A 13205-nucleotide genomic window follows, 5' to 3' on the forward strand; every position below is an offset into this window, starting at 1 on the left:
ATGTATATGTGTGTATACATATATATGTACATAGTATATGTGTGTATACATATATATGTACATAGTATATGTGTGTGTATACATATATATGTACATAGTATATGTGTGTATACATATATATGTACATAGTATGTGTGTGTATACATATATATGTACATAGTATATGTGTGTATACATATATATGTACATAGTATGTGTGTGTATACATATATATGTACATAGTATATGTGTGTGTATACATATATATGTACATAGTATATGTGTGTGTATACATATATATGTACATAGTATATGAGGAGATGGAGTTGGAGGTTCAGTGAAGATGTGCAAACCTGGATTTCCTCGGACCCTGGAGCAGAGAGGATGAGGAACGTGTTTGAGGCCAAAGGTGTCAACGGGTGGGTGGGGGTGGGGGGCTGCAGTCAATCACTGACTGGCTTATGGATGATTGACATAAAGGCTGGGTTTCCAGGGAGCCCAGTGGCTCACAGCGTGAACCCGATTACCTGGTCTACACAGGCGGTAACCGTGTGACTAGCGACTGAGTGCCTTACAGGGGACGACCTCCTAAGAGGCTGACTGGCAGGAGCCCAGCTAACTGCTGGCCAGGGCAGGCCATGGGGCCGCGTTACCTGATTGTCTGAGGAACCGGCTGGCGCGGGGACTGACGCTGACTCGCGGGGCGCTGCCCTGGTCACGGCCTCAGCTCCTCACCGGCCGCCTCACGGGGGCGATGGCCGCTGGCTGCCCTCGGGCTGAGCAGGTGACTGGCGTGGTGGAGGCGGAGGAATGCGCGGCGGGCTCCTGGTGATCTCCTGAGGGTCCGCGGTCTTGCCTCGTGACTGATCCAGAATGGGCCTTGGACCCCATAAGGGGCTCGGGGGCCTCGCGGGCCTGAGGGTGACACTGGCGGCCTCACGGGCCTGGGCTGCCCCACGCTCCAAGGGGTCAGCTGACTGAGGGACGCCCCGCTCTCCTGGAAGCCCACTTTGCGCAGTCCCGATACAGGTCCCGCAGCCGAGGACTGCCGGGGACGCCCACAGGCCAGGCACTGCTGTGAGGCCAGGAATCCTCCGTCAGCGCGCGGAGAAATCCGTGTGAAGTCTCCGCTGTAGACCTGGGCCCGGCCCGCGCGCCGCGCACGTTGTGCGTCTACCCCACAGCCAATCAGTGGCTGCACAGGCCTCTTTAGTCAGGCCCAGAGGAATCCTACGGGCTTTCAGCCAATCAGCAGCCGCGGGCGGTGCCAGGAACGTTTGGGCGCCAGATTTCTTCTCAGCGAGTCCTTTCCTGACCGCGTTCTTGAAACCACGCTCCTCTCCAGCCAGCCCTGAGGACTCCGTTCCTCTTGATGAAATCTGCTTTATTTTCTCACACTTTACCCACCGCACACTTTCGAAACACTTCTTGCTACTCAACAATATTTTTGTGGCCGCCCCGCTAGGATACAGGCTCACTGCAGGCAGAGTTTTTGCCGTTTTTTTCTCACCGCTGTTGCCCCCACGGCCTTTGGCTGCGCCCTGCTCGCTGCTCTGGGATGAACTTGCCTTTCAGGCAGCCCTGCCCGTCTCTCACCTCCCAGCTCACCTGTCCCACCTGCCTGTGGATCCTCACCCTCTCCGCTGGGCTCCCACAGGCCCGTCCTCCCCGCTGGCTCAGCCCGGACCCCGCCAGGCTGTGCCCCCCTCTGTCTCCCCTGCCCGTGGCGGGTGCCCCTCCAGGCTCCGCCTCGCCCAGCCCAGACGCCCAGGCGGCTCCGCCCCATAGATGGGAGGCAACTGCCCAGGGTGCAGGGGCAGCGAGGGGCTGCGGCTGAGAGCCCTGCCCGGTCCTGGGGAGGGAGGGTGAGTGTGGGTGGAGGGGGCAGCCCTGCGGATATCACAGACAGGGCGACAGCAGCACAGGTTTCCTCTGGTGAGGAGCCGTTCCCTTCCCTTTTCTCCTTCCATCCTCTGAGCATCCCATGTTACAGGCTGTCCCAGACCCCTGTGGGACTCTGCATCCACTGCGGTCCACACCGGGCTGTGCTCACAGGAACACATCGAATCCTCTTGACCACTCCGTGGACTCTCTTGCCAGGGCCGCCTTGGGAAAGGAACACAGACAGAGTGGCTTCAACAACGCCTTTGTTTTCCCACCCTTCTGGAGGCTGGAAGTCTGAGACCAAGCTGTGGTCAGCGTGGCTTCCTTCTGAGGCCTCTCGGTGGCTTGCGGGTAGCATCTTCTCCCTGTGTCCCATGTGGCCTTTCTTCTGAGCATGTCTCTGTCCTAATCACTAATCGCTCCTTTTTTTTTTTTTTTTTTTTTTTTTTTTTTGAGACAGTGCCTTGCTCTGTCGCCCAGGCTGGAGCGCAGTGGCGCGATCTCGGCTCTGTAGCCTCTGTCTCCCAGGTTCAAGCGATTCTCCTGCCTCAGCCTCCTGAGTAGCTGGCATTACAGGCATGTACCACCACGCCTGGATAATTTTCGTATTTTTAGTAGAAACAGGGTTTCACCATGTTGTCCAGACTGGTCTCAAACTCCCGACCTCAGGTGATCCACCTGCCTCGGCCTCCCAAAGTGCTGGGATTACAGGCATGAGCCACCATGCCTGGCCTCATTTTTCTTTTCCTTTATTTTATTTTGTTTCTTTTCTTTTTTTTTTTTTAGATGGAGTCTCACTCTGTCACCCAGGCTGCAGTGCAATTGCATGATCTCAGCTTACTGCAACCTCTGCCTCCAGGTTCAAGCGATTCTCCTGCCTCAGCCTCCTGAGTAGCTGGGATTACAGGCGCATGCCAGCACGCCCAGCTATTTTTTGTATTTTTAGTAGAGACAGGGTTTCACCATGTTGGTCGGGCTGGTCTCGAATTTCTGACCTCGTGATCTGCCCACCTTGGCCTCCCAAAGTGCTGGGATTACAGGCCTGAGCCACTGTGCCAGGCCTCATTTTTCTTTTTTAAAAGATGTATAGCCTAATAGTGAGTGTAAGGTACATCATTGTAGATTTAATATGCATTAACATAATGATGAATGATGTTGAGCATATTTTCATGGTCTTACTGATTATTTATATCTTTTGGTAAAAGTTTTATTTAAGTCCTTTGTCCATTTTTTCATTGGATAATTTCAGTTTGTAATTTGAGTTGTAAGTGCTCTTTATATATGTTGGATACTAGACCCTTACCAAATCCATGATTTGCTAATATATGCTCCCATTTTGTGAGCTATCATTTCACTTTTCTGATAGTGTCAATCACTAAACAGAGTTTTAAATTTTGATAAAGTCCAACTTACATATCATTTCTCTACCCAACCATTGGACAGTCAGGGCATGGTTTATGGTAAGCCCTGGGCTCATGTGATCTCACAGCCAGAGATGCCTGAAGGGTCTGGAGAACCTTCCTTTTCTTATGTTCAATATGGACACAGATTGTGGTTTGTCAAGTGAATCAACCTCATCCCACTTTTTTGTAGGGAAATCAAGGCCTGTGACAAAGGTGGTTCTAGTGGCCATTGGGGAGGCAGCTGTGAAGATCCTGCTTCTCTGCCTCTGCCTCACCTTCCTCAGGTGAGCACTGCCCCAGGGGAAGTGTGTGGAGGGCAGGAGACATGATGCTGAATCCCAGAATCTCAATCATGGAGATACTCAGATACCTTAAGAGCACCTAGGACCAGGCAAGGAGCTCAACTGGTGGTGAGAATTCCACATGGTTCATTTGTAGTCAGGCCTGTGTCTGTCCCAACCCTAGGCCAAATGCCAGGGTGGAGAGGTTTCTGTTCTCATAAAGAAGATCTTGAGGGCTAGGACTGCTCTGTCTACCACATTTTCTATCAGCCCCTTTGCAGCGCACAGGGAGGTGAGTCTGCTGCCCTCTGCACCCCAATCTGGCCACACTTATATGCCCCGATCTCTTCACTCAGTGTGAGGTCCTGCAGGAGGAAGGTGGCAAAGGCAGCAGCAGCTGTGGAGGCTGAAAACACTGCCATGGGCTAATCTCTCAGGTGAGTATTGTGGACGTCTCACCCTGCAATATCGTGCTGGATGACTTCTTTCGATGGCCCCCAGGATAGCTGCACTCAGCATGGCCAAAGTTGAACCTCCCATGTCCGTCCCCAAACCCACTTCTCTGCAGCCCCATCTCTAAAGTCAGAACCAGCTTGTGGGTCTCCACCTTGACCTCCCCACCTTCTCCAGATCTCATAAATCACTCACTCTTGTCCCTCCTCCCAACCAGGGCTCATTTGGTGCCCTTTTCTCCGTCCTGACCCTGGTCATGCCTGGGCCCTCACCTCCTCCCTGGTCACTGAACCATCCTCATCTTTTGCCTCCCTGTCTCCTGAGCACAGGCCTCCAGACTCTGCTTCTAGCTGCCTCCTCGACCAGTGCCTCCACAGTCTGAACAGCCTTGTCTCCTTGTTTCCTCTCCATTGCTGGAGAACACCACCGTCTGGACTGAAGGCCTTGCATGGTCCATCCTCCACTGGACTCTCCTGATCTCTCCTTTCTCTGTGTCACCCAAAGTCTCCCCACACCCACTGGGCCAAGCCCTCTATGACTCTGAGACTTTGCATGTGTAGTTCCGTTTCCTGAAATGCCCTTCCCTCCCATTCCTGCCAATTCCAGGTCCTGATTGTCCTTCAGGCTCAGTCTTAAATGTCACCCGTGTGTGTGTGTGTGTGTGTGTGTTTCTTGTATGATATTGAGGGGAGGAGTGACATTTATTCATTAATCTATATATTCTTTGGTAACTATACTGAACACCTACTATGTGCCAGCATTGTTGTAGGTGCCAGGGGTTCACTGGTAGACATAGCATCAGAAATCTCAGTATTAAGAAGATGTTCTGGGCTGGGCATCGTGGCTCACACCTGTAATCCCAGCACTTTGGGAGGCTGAGGCAGTGGATCACCTGAGATCAGGAGTTCGAGACCAGCCTGACCAACAAGGTGAAACCCCATCTCTACTAAAAATCAAAAATTAGGTGGGCGTGGTGGCATGTGCCTGTAGTCCCAGCTTCTCGGGAAGCTGAGACAGGAGAATTGCTTGAACCTGGGAGGCAGAGGTTGCAGTGCGAGACTCCGTCTCGGAAAAAAAAAAAAAAAAGATATTCTGAAGACAAGATGGACATAAAAAAAGGAATAAGCAATAGAAAGTATTTAACTATATAGGATGGCAATATATGTTTAGAGAAAAATCATGCAGGGAAAGAAGCATAAGATATACTGGGGAACCATCTCTGTACCTGATGATGGGAAGAGATTATATTTGGGCTAACACACGAAGGTGGTGAGGAAGCAGGCTCTGTGTGTATATAAGCAAAAGCATCCCAGGAAGAAGGAAAAGGGGGAAGAGCAAATGCATTGCTCAGAGGCAGCAGTAGGCCTGGGTGTTGCAAACACACCCAGTAACCCATGTCTAAGAGCAGAGGGAGGCAGAGGAGTCAAGCGGTGGAAAGGACACTGCAGACCACCTGGTGCCCTGCAGGCCACACAGGAACCTAGAGCCTTTGTGGAGAGGAGAGACTCGACTGGACTGTCACTCTAACAGGATCCCTTGGCTCCCTGGCGAGAGCAGGCCTGAGCGGGTCAAGGCACCCACAGACAGACTGGGAGAGCGCTGCTGGATCCTCCAGGAAGAGGAATGAGGGCTTGAACCAGACAGGCAGGGTTGGAGTGAGGATGTGTTTTTGGATGTATTTGGAAGGTCAAGCTCACAGGATTTTCTAATGGATATAGTCATTGAGGGGAAGGGAAGGGCATGGATAAAGCCAGAATGTTCCTCTGAACATCTCACTCTTTTGAATCTCCAATGTCTTTTGTTTTTGTTTTGTTGTTGTTGTTGTTTTGTTTTGTTTTGTTTTTTGAGACGGAGTCACTCTGTTGCCCGGGCTTAAGGGCGATGGTGTGATCTCGGCTCACTGCAACCTCCGCCTCCCAGGTTCAAGCTATTCTCCTGCCTCAGCCTCCCGAGCAGCTAGGATTACAGGCGCTTGCCACCACACCCAGCTAATTTTTGTTGTTGCTGTATTTTTAGTAGAGACAGGGTTTCACCATGTTGGTCAGGCTGGTCTTGAACTCCTGACCTCAAGTCATCCACCCATCTTGGCCCCCCAAAGTGCTGAGATTACAGGCATGAGCTACCACTCCTGGCCTCCAATGTCTATTATTCCACACTCTATGCCCATGTATACACATTATTTAACTACACTTATACATGAGAACATATTATATTTGACTTTCTGCTTCTGAATTATTTCAGTTAAGACAACCTTCAGTTCCAACCATGTTGCTTGAAAAGACATGATTTCATTCTTTTTCATGGCTGGGTAGTATTCCATTGTATAACCCCCATTTTCTTTATCCAATCATCCATGGATAAGCATTAGGTTGATTCCATATCTTTGCTGTTGTGAATAGTGCTGCTACAAACATACGAGTGCAGGTATGTTTTTGATATAATAATTTCTTTTCCTTTACCCAGTAGTGGGATCATTGGATCAAATTGTAGTTCTATTTTTGGTTATTTGAGAAATCTCTCTACTGTTTTCCATAGAGGCTGTAATAATTTACCTTCCCATGAACACTGTATAAGCATTTCCTTTTCTCCACATCCTCACCAACATCTGTTATTTCTTGACTTTTTAATAATAGCCATTCTATCTGGTGGAAGATGATTTCTCACTGTGGTTTTAATTTGCATTTCTCTGATGATTAGTGATGTTGAACCTGTTTCACATGCTTCTTGGCCACTTGTATATCTTCTTTTGAAAACTGCCTATTCATGTCTTTTGCCCACTATTTAATGGGATTTTTTGTTTTTTATTATTAAGCTGTTTCAGTTTCTTGTACATTCTGGATATTAGTCTCTTATCAGATTCACAGTTTGCAAATATTTTCTTCCATTCTGTAGGTTGTCTGTTCACTCTGTTGATTATTTTTATGCTATGCAGAAGCTTTTTAGTTTAATTACATCCTGTTTATCTATTTTTTGTTTTGTTGGATTTGCTTTGAGATCTTAGTTGTGAATTCTTTGCCTACGCCAATGTCCAGAAAAGATTTTCCTAGGTTTTCTTCAGTATTTCTATAGTTTCAGGTCTTACATCTAAGTTTTTAACCCATCTTGAGTTAATGTTTGTGTATGGTGAGAGATAGGGGTCCATTGCATTATTCTGCACATGGCTATCCAATTCTCCCAGCACCGTTTAATTAATAAGGTGTCCTGTCCCCAGTGTATGTTTTTGTCGACTTTGTCAAAAGTCAGGTAGCTGTAAGTATATGGCTTTATTTCTGGGTTCTCTATTCTGTTTCATTAATCTGTGTGTCTGTTTTTATACCAGTACCATGCTTTTTTGTTTACTATAGCCTTGTGGCATAATTTGAAGTCAGGTAATGTGATGTCTCTAGCTTTGTTCTTTTTGCTTAGGACTGCTTTTGTAATTTGGGTTCTTTTTGTTTCTATATGAATTTTAGAATTTTTTTCAAGTTATGTGAAATATGACATTGGTATTTTGATAGGGATTGCATTGAATCTGTAGATTGCTTTGGGCAGTATGGTCATTTTCAAGGTATTGATTCTTCTGATCCATGAGCATGGGATGCTCTATTTTTCCATTCATCTGTGTCATCTACAACTTCTTTAATCAGTATTTTGTGGTTTTCCTTGTACTGATCTTTCACCTCCTTGGTTAAATATATTCCTAGGTATTTTTCTGTTGCAATTGAAAATGAGATTGACTTCTTGATTTTTCTTCTGTTAGATTACTGTTGGTGTATAGAAGTGCTACTGATTTTTGTACATTGATTTTGTATCCTGAAATTTTACTGAATTAATTTATTAAATCTAGGAGTCTTTTGAAGGAGTCCTTAGAGTTTTCTAGATTTAAGATCCTATCATCAGCAAACAGAGATAATTTGACTTCCTCTTTTCCAATGTGGGCGCCTTTTGTTTCTTTCTCTTGCCTGATTAATTGCTCTAGCTAGGACTTTCAGTATCAGGTTGAATAGCAATGAAGAGAGTTATCATCCTTGTCTTGTTCCAGTTCTTAGGGTGAATGCTTTCAGTTTTTACCCTTTCAGTATGATGTTGGCTGTGGGTTTGTCATAGATGGCTCTTATTATTTTGAGATAAGTTCCTTTAATGTCTAGTTTGTTGAGGGTTTTTACCATGAAGAGATGTTGGATTTTATCAAAAGCTTTTTCTTTGTCTAGTGGGATGATTATATGGTTTTTGCTTTTAATTCTGTCAATGTGATGAATCACATTTATTGATTTGCATGTACGGAACCATCCTTGCATCCCTGGAATAAAGCCTACTTGATCGTGACGAATTATCTTTTTGATGTGCTGTTGAATTTGGTTTGCTAGTATTTTGTTGAGGATTTTTGCGTCTATGTTCATCAGGGATATTGGACTGTAATTTATTTTTCTCATTGTGTCCTTGCTAGGTTTTGATATCACGGTCATACTGGCTTCATAGAATGAGTCAGGGAGGATTCCCTCCTCCTGAATATTTTGAGAGAGTTATTCTTTGTACATTTGGTAGAATTTGACTGTGAAACCATCTGGTCCTGGACTTTTATTTGTTGAGAGATTTTTTTCTGTTGCTGGTTCAATCTCACTACTTGTTATTGGTCTGTTCAGCATTTCTATTTCTTCCTGATTCAATCTTGGCAGAATCTTATGGTTCTAGGAATTTATGCATTTCCTCCAGGAAAAGTTCCTCTCGATGTTTTGAAACAAAAGATATTATTCTCTCACAGTTCTGGAGGCTAGAAATTTGAAATCAGTAAGGCCAGGCAGAAATGAAGGTGTTGGTTGGACTACAACACTCCAGAGACTTGAGAGGATCCATACCTCGCTTCTTCCACATTATTGTGGCTGGTGTCATTCCTTGAATTTTGGCTGGACTGCTCCTACTTCTGTCTCTGGGGCCACATGGCCTCGCCTCCTTCTGTGTGTATCACATCTCCCTCTGCTTTTCTCTTATCAGGACTCTTGTGATTAGATTTAAGGGTTGACTGCATAATCCAGGATTTCCACTGGTCAAGATCATTAATTTAATTAAAGTTGTAAGAATACCTATAAAGTAACAATACAGGCTCAAGAAACTAAGAGCCAGTTTTCTTTGGGGGTCATTATTCAGATTACTGAGCGGCTGTGTGATCTTCTGCCCCCCTAGGAGGCCCCCATCTGCCCTCCAGACCTTGCCTTCTCTTTATATTACTTTCTCTGTTCTTCCCGTCCTGATACACTAGTAGGCCAACTCATGTAACGCGTATTTATGGGAATGGGGTCTATTATACCGTAAAAGACATTGATAAGACAGCCAAAAGATAAGTTACAGACTGGGTGATAACACCTGAATATAGGTATCTGATGAATGACTTGTATCCAGAATATATCAAGGACTCTCAAAACAAAAACATAAGTAAACCACAACAACAACAACAACAAAAGGCCCAATTTTGTGTAAATGAAAAAGCAGCCACTCAACAACAACAAAAAATAAACAACACTTAAAAATGGACAGAGGGTGTGAATCACATTTCTCAAAAAAATATAGTACTCAAGGCCCTCACCAGAAGCAAATGCCAGCACCACGTTTCTTGCACAGCCTGCAGAACTGTGAGCCAAAATATATCTGTTTTCTTCATAAATTACTCAGTCTCAGATATTCCTCTATAGCAAGCCAAGAATGAACTAACACAATATTTTACCACAATATTTTAAAAAGGTAGCCAAAGGTTTTATCAGCCACCTCACCAGAAAAGAAAAACAGATGGCAAACAGGCTCATGAAAACATATTAAAGATCATTTGTCCTTAGGTAATTATAAATCAGGAGAATAAGCATTCTTAGGTAGCATTACATACCTGAGAACATAACTAGAAAACAAAACAAAAATAAAAAGAAATGTTTAAATATTCTGATAATATCAAATGTTAACAAGGATGTGAAACAATCAGAATTCACACATAACTCCTGGTGGGAATACAAAATGGCACATCAACTTTGGAGAACAGTTTGACAATTTCTTATAAATTTAAACTTAACACTTACCATATGACCAGGCACCTGACTCCTAGGTATTTACCCAAGAGCAATAAAAACTTACAGTTACACACAGAAATCTGCATGCCAATATTTATAACAACATTATTTCATAGTCACCCAAACCTGAAAACAATCTGAATGCTCCTCAAATGGTAAATGCATACAAAATGGGGGGTCCATAAAAACAGTGAGTTACAAGTCAGCAATTAAAGGGAACAAACTATAGATTCATACACTCAACCACATGATTGAACCTCAGAGGCACTGCACCAAGTAAATGAAGCCAGACTTTGGAGGCAACATTTTGTATGATTCCATTTATATGACATTCTGTGAAAAGGCAATACAATAGGGATGGAAAACATATCAGCATTTTTTCATGGACTAAGTGTGGAGGGAGGGTTGACTACCCAGAGACAGGAGGAGGGAATGTTTGGTTAATGACACTCTTCAGTGTCTTCACAGTGGTTGTGGGTATATAATTATATACAACTCTCAAACCATATCAAAATTGCGTATGATAAAGAGTTAATTCAACTGTATCTAACTTTAAATAAATTAAAAAATTTAAAACACAGGATGCCACTATGCTCTCACTAGAATTGTTCAAATATAAAGCAGGACAATATCATACGTCGACAAGGGTGTGGAGCTACTGGAATTCTGGCACATGGCTAGGAGGAGTGGTAAAAGTCAAAACCATTTTGGACAACAGTTTGGCAATTCCTACTAAGGTTAAACTTACAAGTAGTCATTAGTCTGACTATTTATCTTCCTGTGTATACCAGTTAGTATAAAACCATGTATGTAAAAAGACTTGTACCTGAATACCTGTAGGGAGAAAACTGGAAAATCCTTGTCTATCAATAGGTGAGAAATAAAACATTATAGTATACACATAAATGGAATACTACTTAGCAATATCACATTTTGAAATACAGACACAAACAACTTGGTTCAGTTTCAAAAAATATTATGCTGGGTCATAGGATACAGACACAAATTAACACATCTCTAGGAAATTTTCAAATAGACTAACTCACAATGAAAGAGGACATATCAGTGTTTGCCCAGCATAGAAGGTGGGAAGAAAAGCCCTTGGCATACTAGAAATGCTGTATATCTGCAGTGTGGTGAGTATACAGGCTGTACATACTCGTCAAATCTCATGCAAATGTGAACTTCAAGTAGGTGTGCTTTATTTCATGTAAATTATACCTAATTAAATTCATTAAAGAAACACAGTAAGACTCACATATTCATATTTGATCTTCTGGTCCATGAACATAGTATGACTTTATTGTTAAAACTAAATGTGGCTGGGCACAGTGCCTCATGCCCATAGTTAAAGCACTTTGGAGGTCGAGGTGGGAGGATTGCTTGAACCCAGGAGTTCAAGATCAGCCTGGGGGAACATAGCAAGACCCCATCTCTCCTAAACATAAAAACAAAAAATTACTCCGGCCTGGTATTATGAGCCTGTGATCCCAGCTACTAGAGAGGATGACGTGGGAGAGTCACTTGAGTCTGGGATGTCAAGGCTGCAGTGAACTGTGATCAGGCTGGTGCACTCCAGCCTGGGCAACAGAGCAAGACCCTGTCTTAAAAAAAAAAGCACTAAATGTATTGAATTTTCTATTATGTGCCACATGCTAAATATTTAAATAACTTACAACAGATATTATTTACTGGAGACTTAATTTGTTGTATATCAAACGAGGATGCAGCTACCTCTCTATTAATAAGGATGAATAAAGAGTTATCTAGATACTATTGTGTGTAGAGATTTGACAAAGGTATGGTGGCAAGTACTAATATGTCCCAGGGATCAACGGTTTGCTGGATGCATACTACACAGAGTGATATGGAAAACCATGTAGCTGGACCTAAAGTTTAATTTTCTCTGTACATTCCACTCATGTTGTCTGGAAATATTATGTCTTTGGGCCATATTTAACTGTGAGAAGCAGATTTTTACATGAAAGAAAATGTTGATCCATATGATGAGCCTCTAAAAAACTTGCTTCTGCCCACACTGCACCAAATGGCAGCATGAATGGAAAAGAAGTTTTTTCTGCACTGGTTCATAGAACATGTGTTCTCCCTTTTGTTTCACAGGAAGATGCTGCATGGTTCTTATTTTGGAGATGTCATTGACACTGTGCAAATCAGTGTACTAGGTGCCACGGGAAAATTCTATAGTCATATTTCTTTTAAAATTTCCAGTATGCTACCATGATACATGGCAAATTCCCAACTTTTCACAGCTCTAAAGCCAGACAGCATGTGTGTGTGTGGTGAGGACATGAGGCTATGGATGGGGAGTATCTTAAGGGCAGGAATCAGGTCAGCGGCATCTCTTCTCAAGCCCCACCTATACACAAAGGCTCACTGTAAGAATTAAAGAAAGAGGAAAGAAACACGAATGGTGGCTCACCAGTCAAGACAGGTTTTAGGGAAAACAAACCTGAGAGGAGTTTCTGGCCGAGTTAAGTCAGAGGCACACTCTCTTACAGACTAAGAGTTTTTAAGGATTTAGGGTGGGAGAGTTTATCAGAGACTTGGACTGCTTCTGAGTCTCTTTGTTGTGCTTATCTGGGAGGGAGAGGTGTGTGTCTGTACCCATACATCTTTCTGCAGCTACAGGCATACCCACTGAGTCTGCTTTTAGCTTCCCTATCTTAGTGCACCTGAAGGGAAAGGAATTTGCTTATTAAGGCCCACTGTTTTACTAGGGCCATTGTATGAGGGTGAAGTTTGGCAGTAACTCAAGAGACTCTCCCCCCACCTCCCTCTGTGCCCGAGCTGTCTTATCTGTGTTTCACTGTCTGCTCTTTCTGGTTGCTTGTAGTTAGCAGAGAAGTGATTTCCTTGAAATGCATGAGGCTAGAAAGGGAATTGGAACTTAAAGTGGCAGTGTTTCTCCGAGATGACGGTGCTCCTGCTCTGTCACTCACTATATCTTTAGTGAATGGATGAATAAATGAATGGCTGCCACCTTCACTTTACCTAGGACTCTTCTTTGTTTCTCTGCCCCAGACACTCACACGGACCCTATAGAATCCTATTTCCTGCTGGACTAAACACCCCATGGATCTAGGTGAGGCTGCGACTCCGGCCAGGCCAGCAGTGATCAGCCCTGGTGTAAACAGTTGTGCACAGAAAAGCAC

At 44.3% G+C, this 13205-nt stretch overlaps 1 long non-coding RNA gene across 5 annotated transcripts in view; it reads right to left on the reverse strand.

Annotated features, from left to right (window-relative positions):
• LOC101058133 (uncharacterized) overlaps positions 1–13205 on the reverse strand; it is a 93784-nt gene that overhangs the window by 34067 nt on the left and 46512 nt on the right. The gene's annotated exons all lie outside the window — the stretch shown is intronic.

Source organism: Pan troglodytes, chromosome 20, assembly GCF_028858775.2.
Source record: "Pan troglodytes isolate AG18354 chromosome 20, NHGRI_mPanTro3-v2.0_pri, whole genome shotgun sequence".
NCBI lineage: Eukaryota > Metazoa > Chordata > Mammalia > Primates > Hominidae > Pan > Pan troglodytes.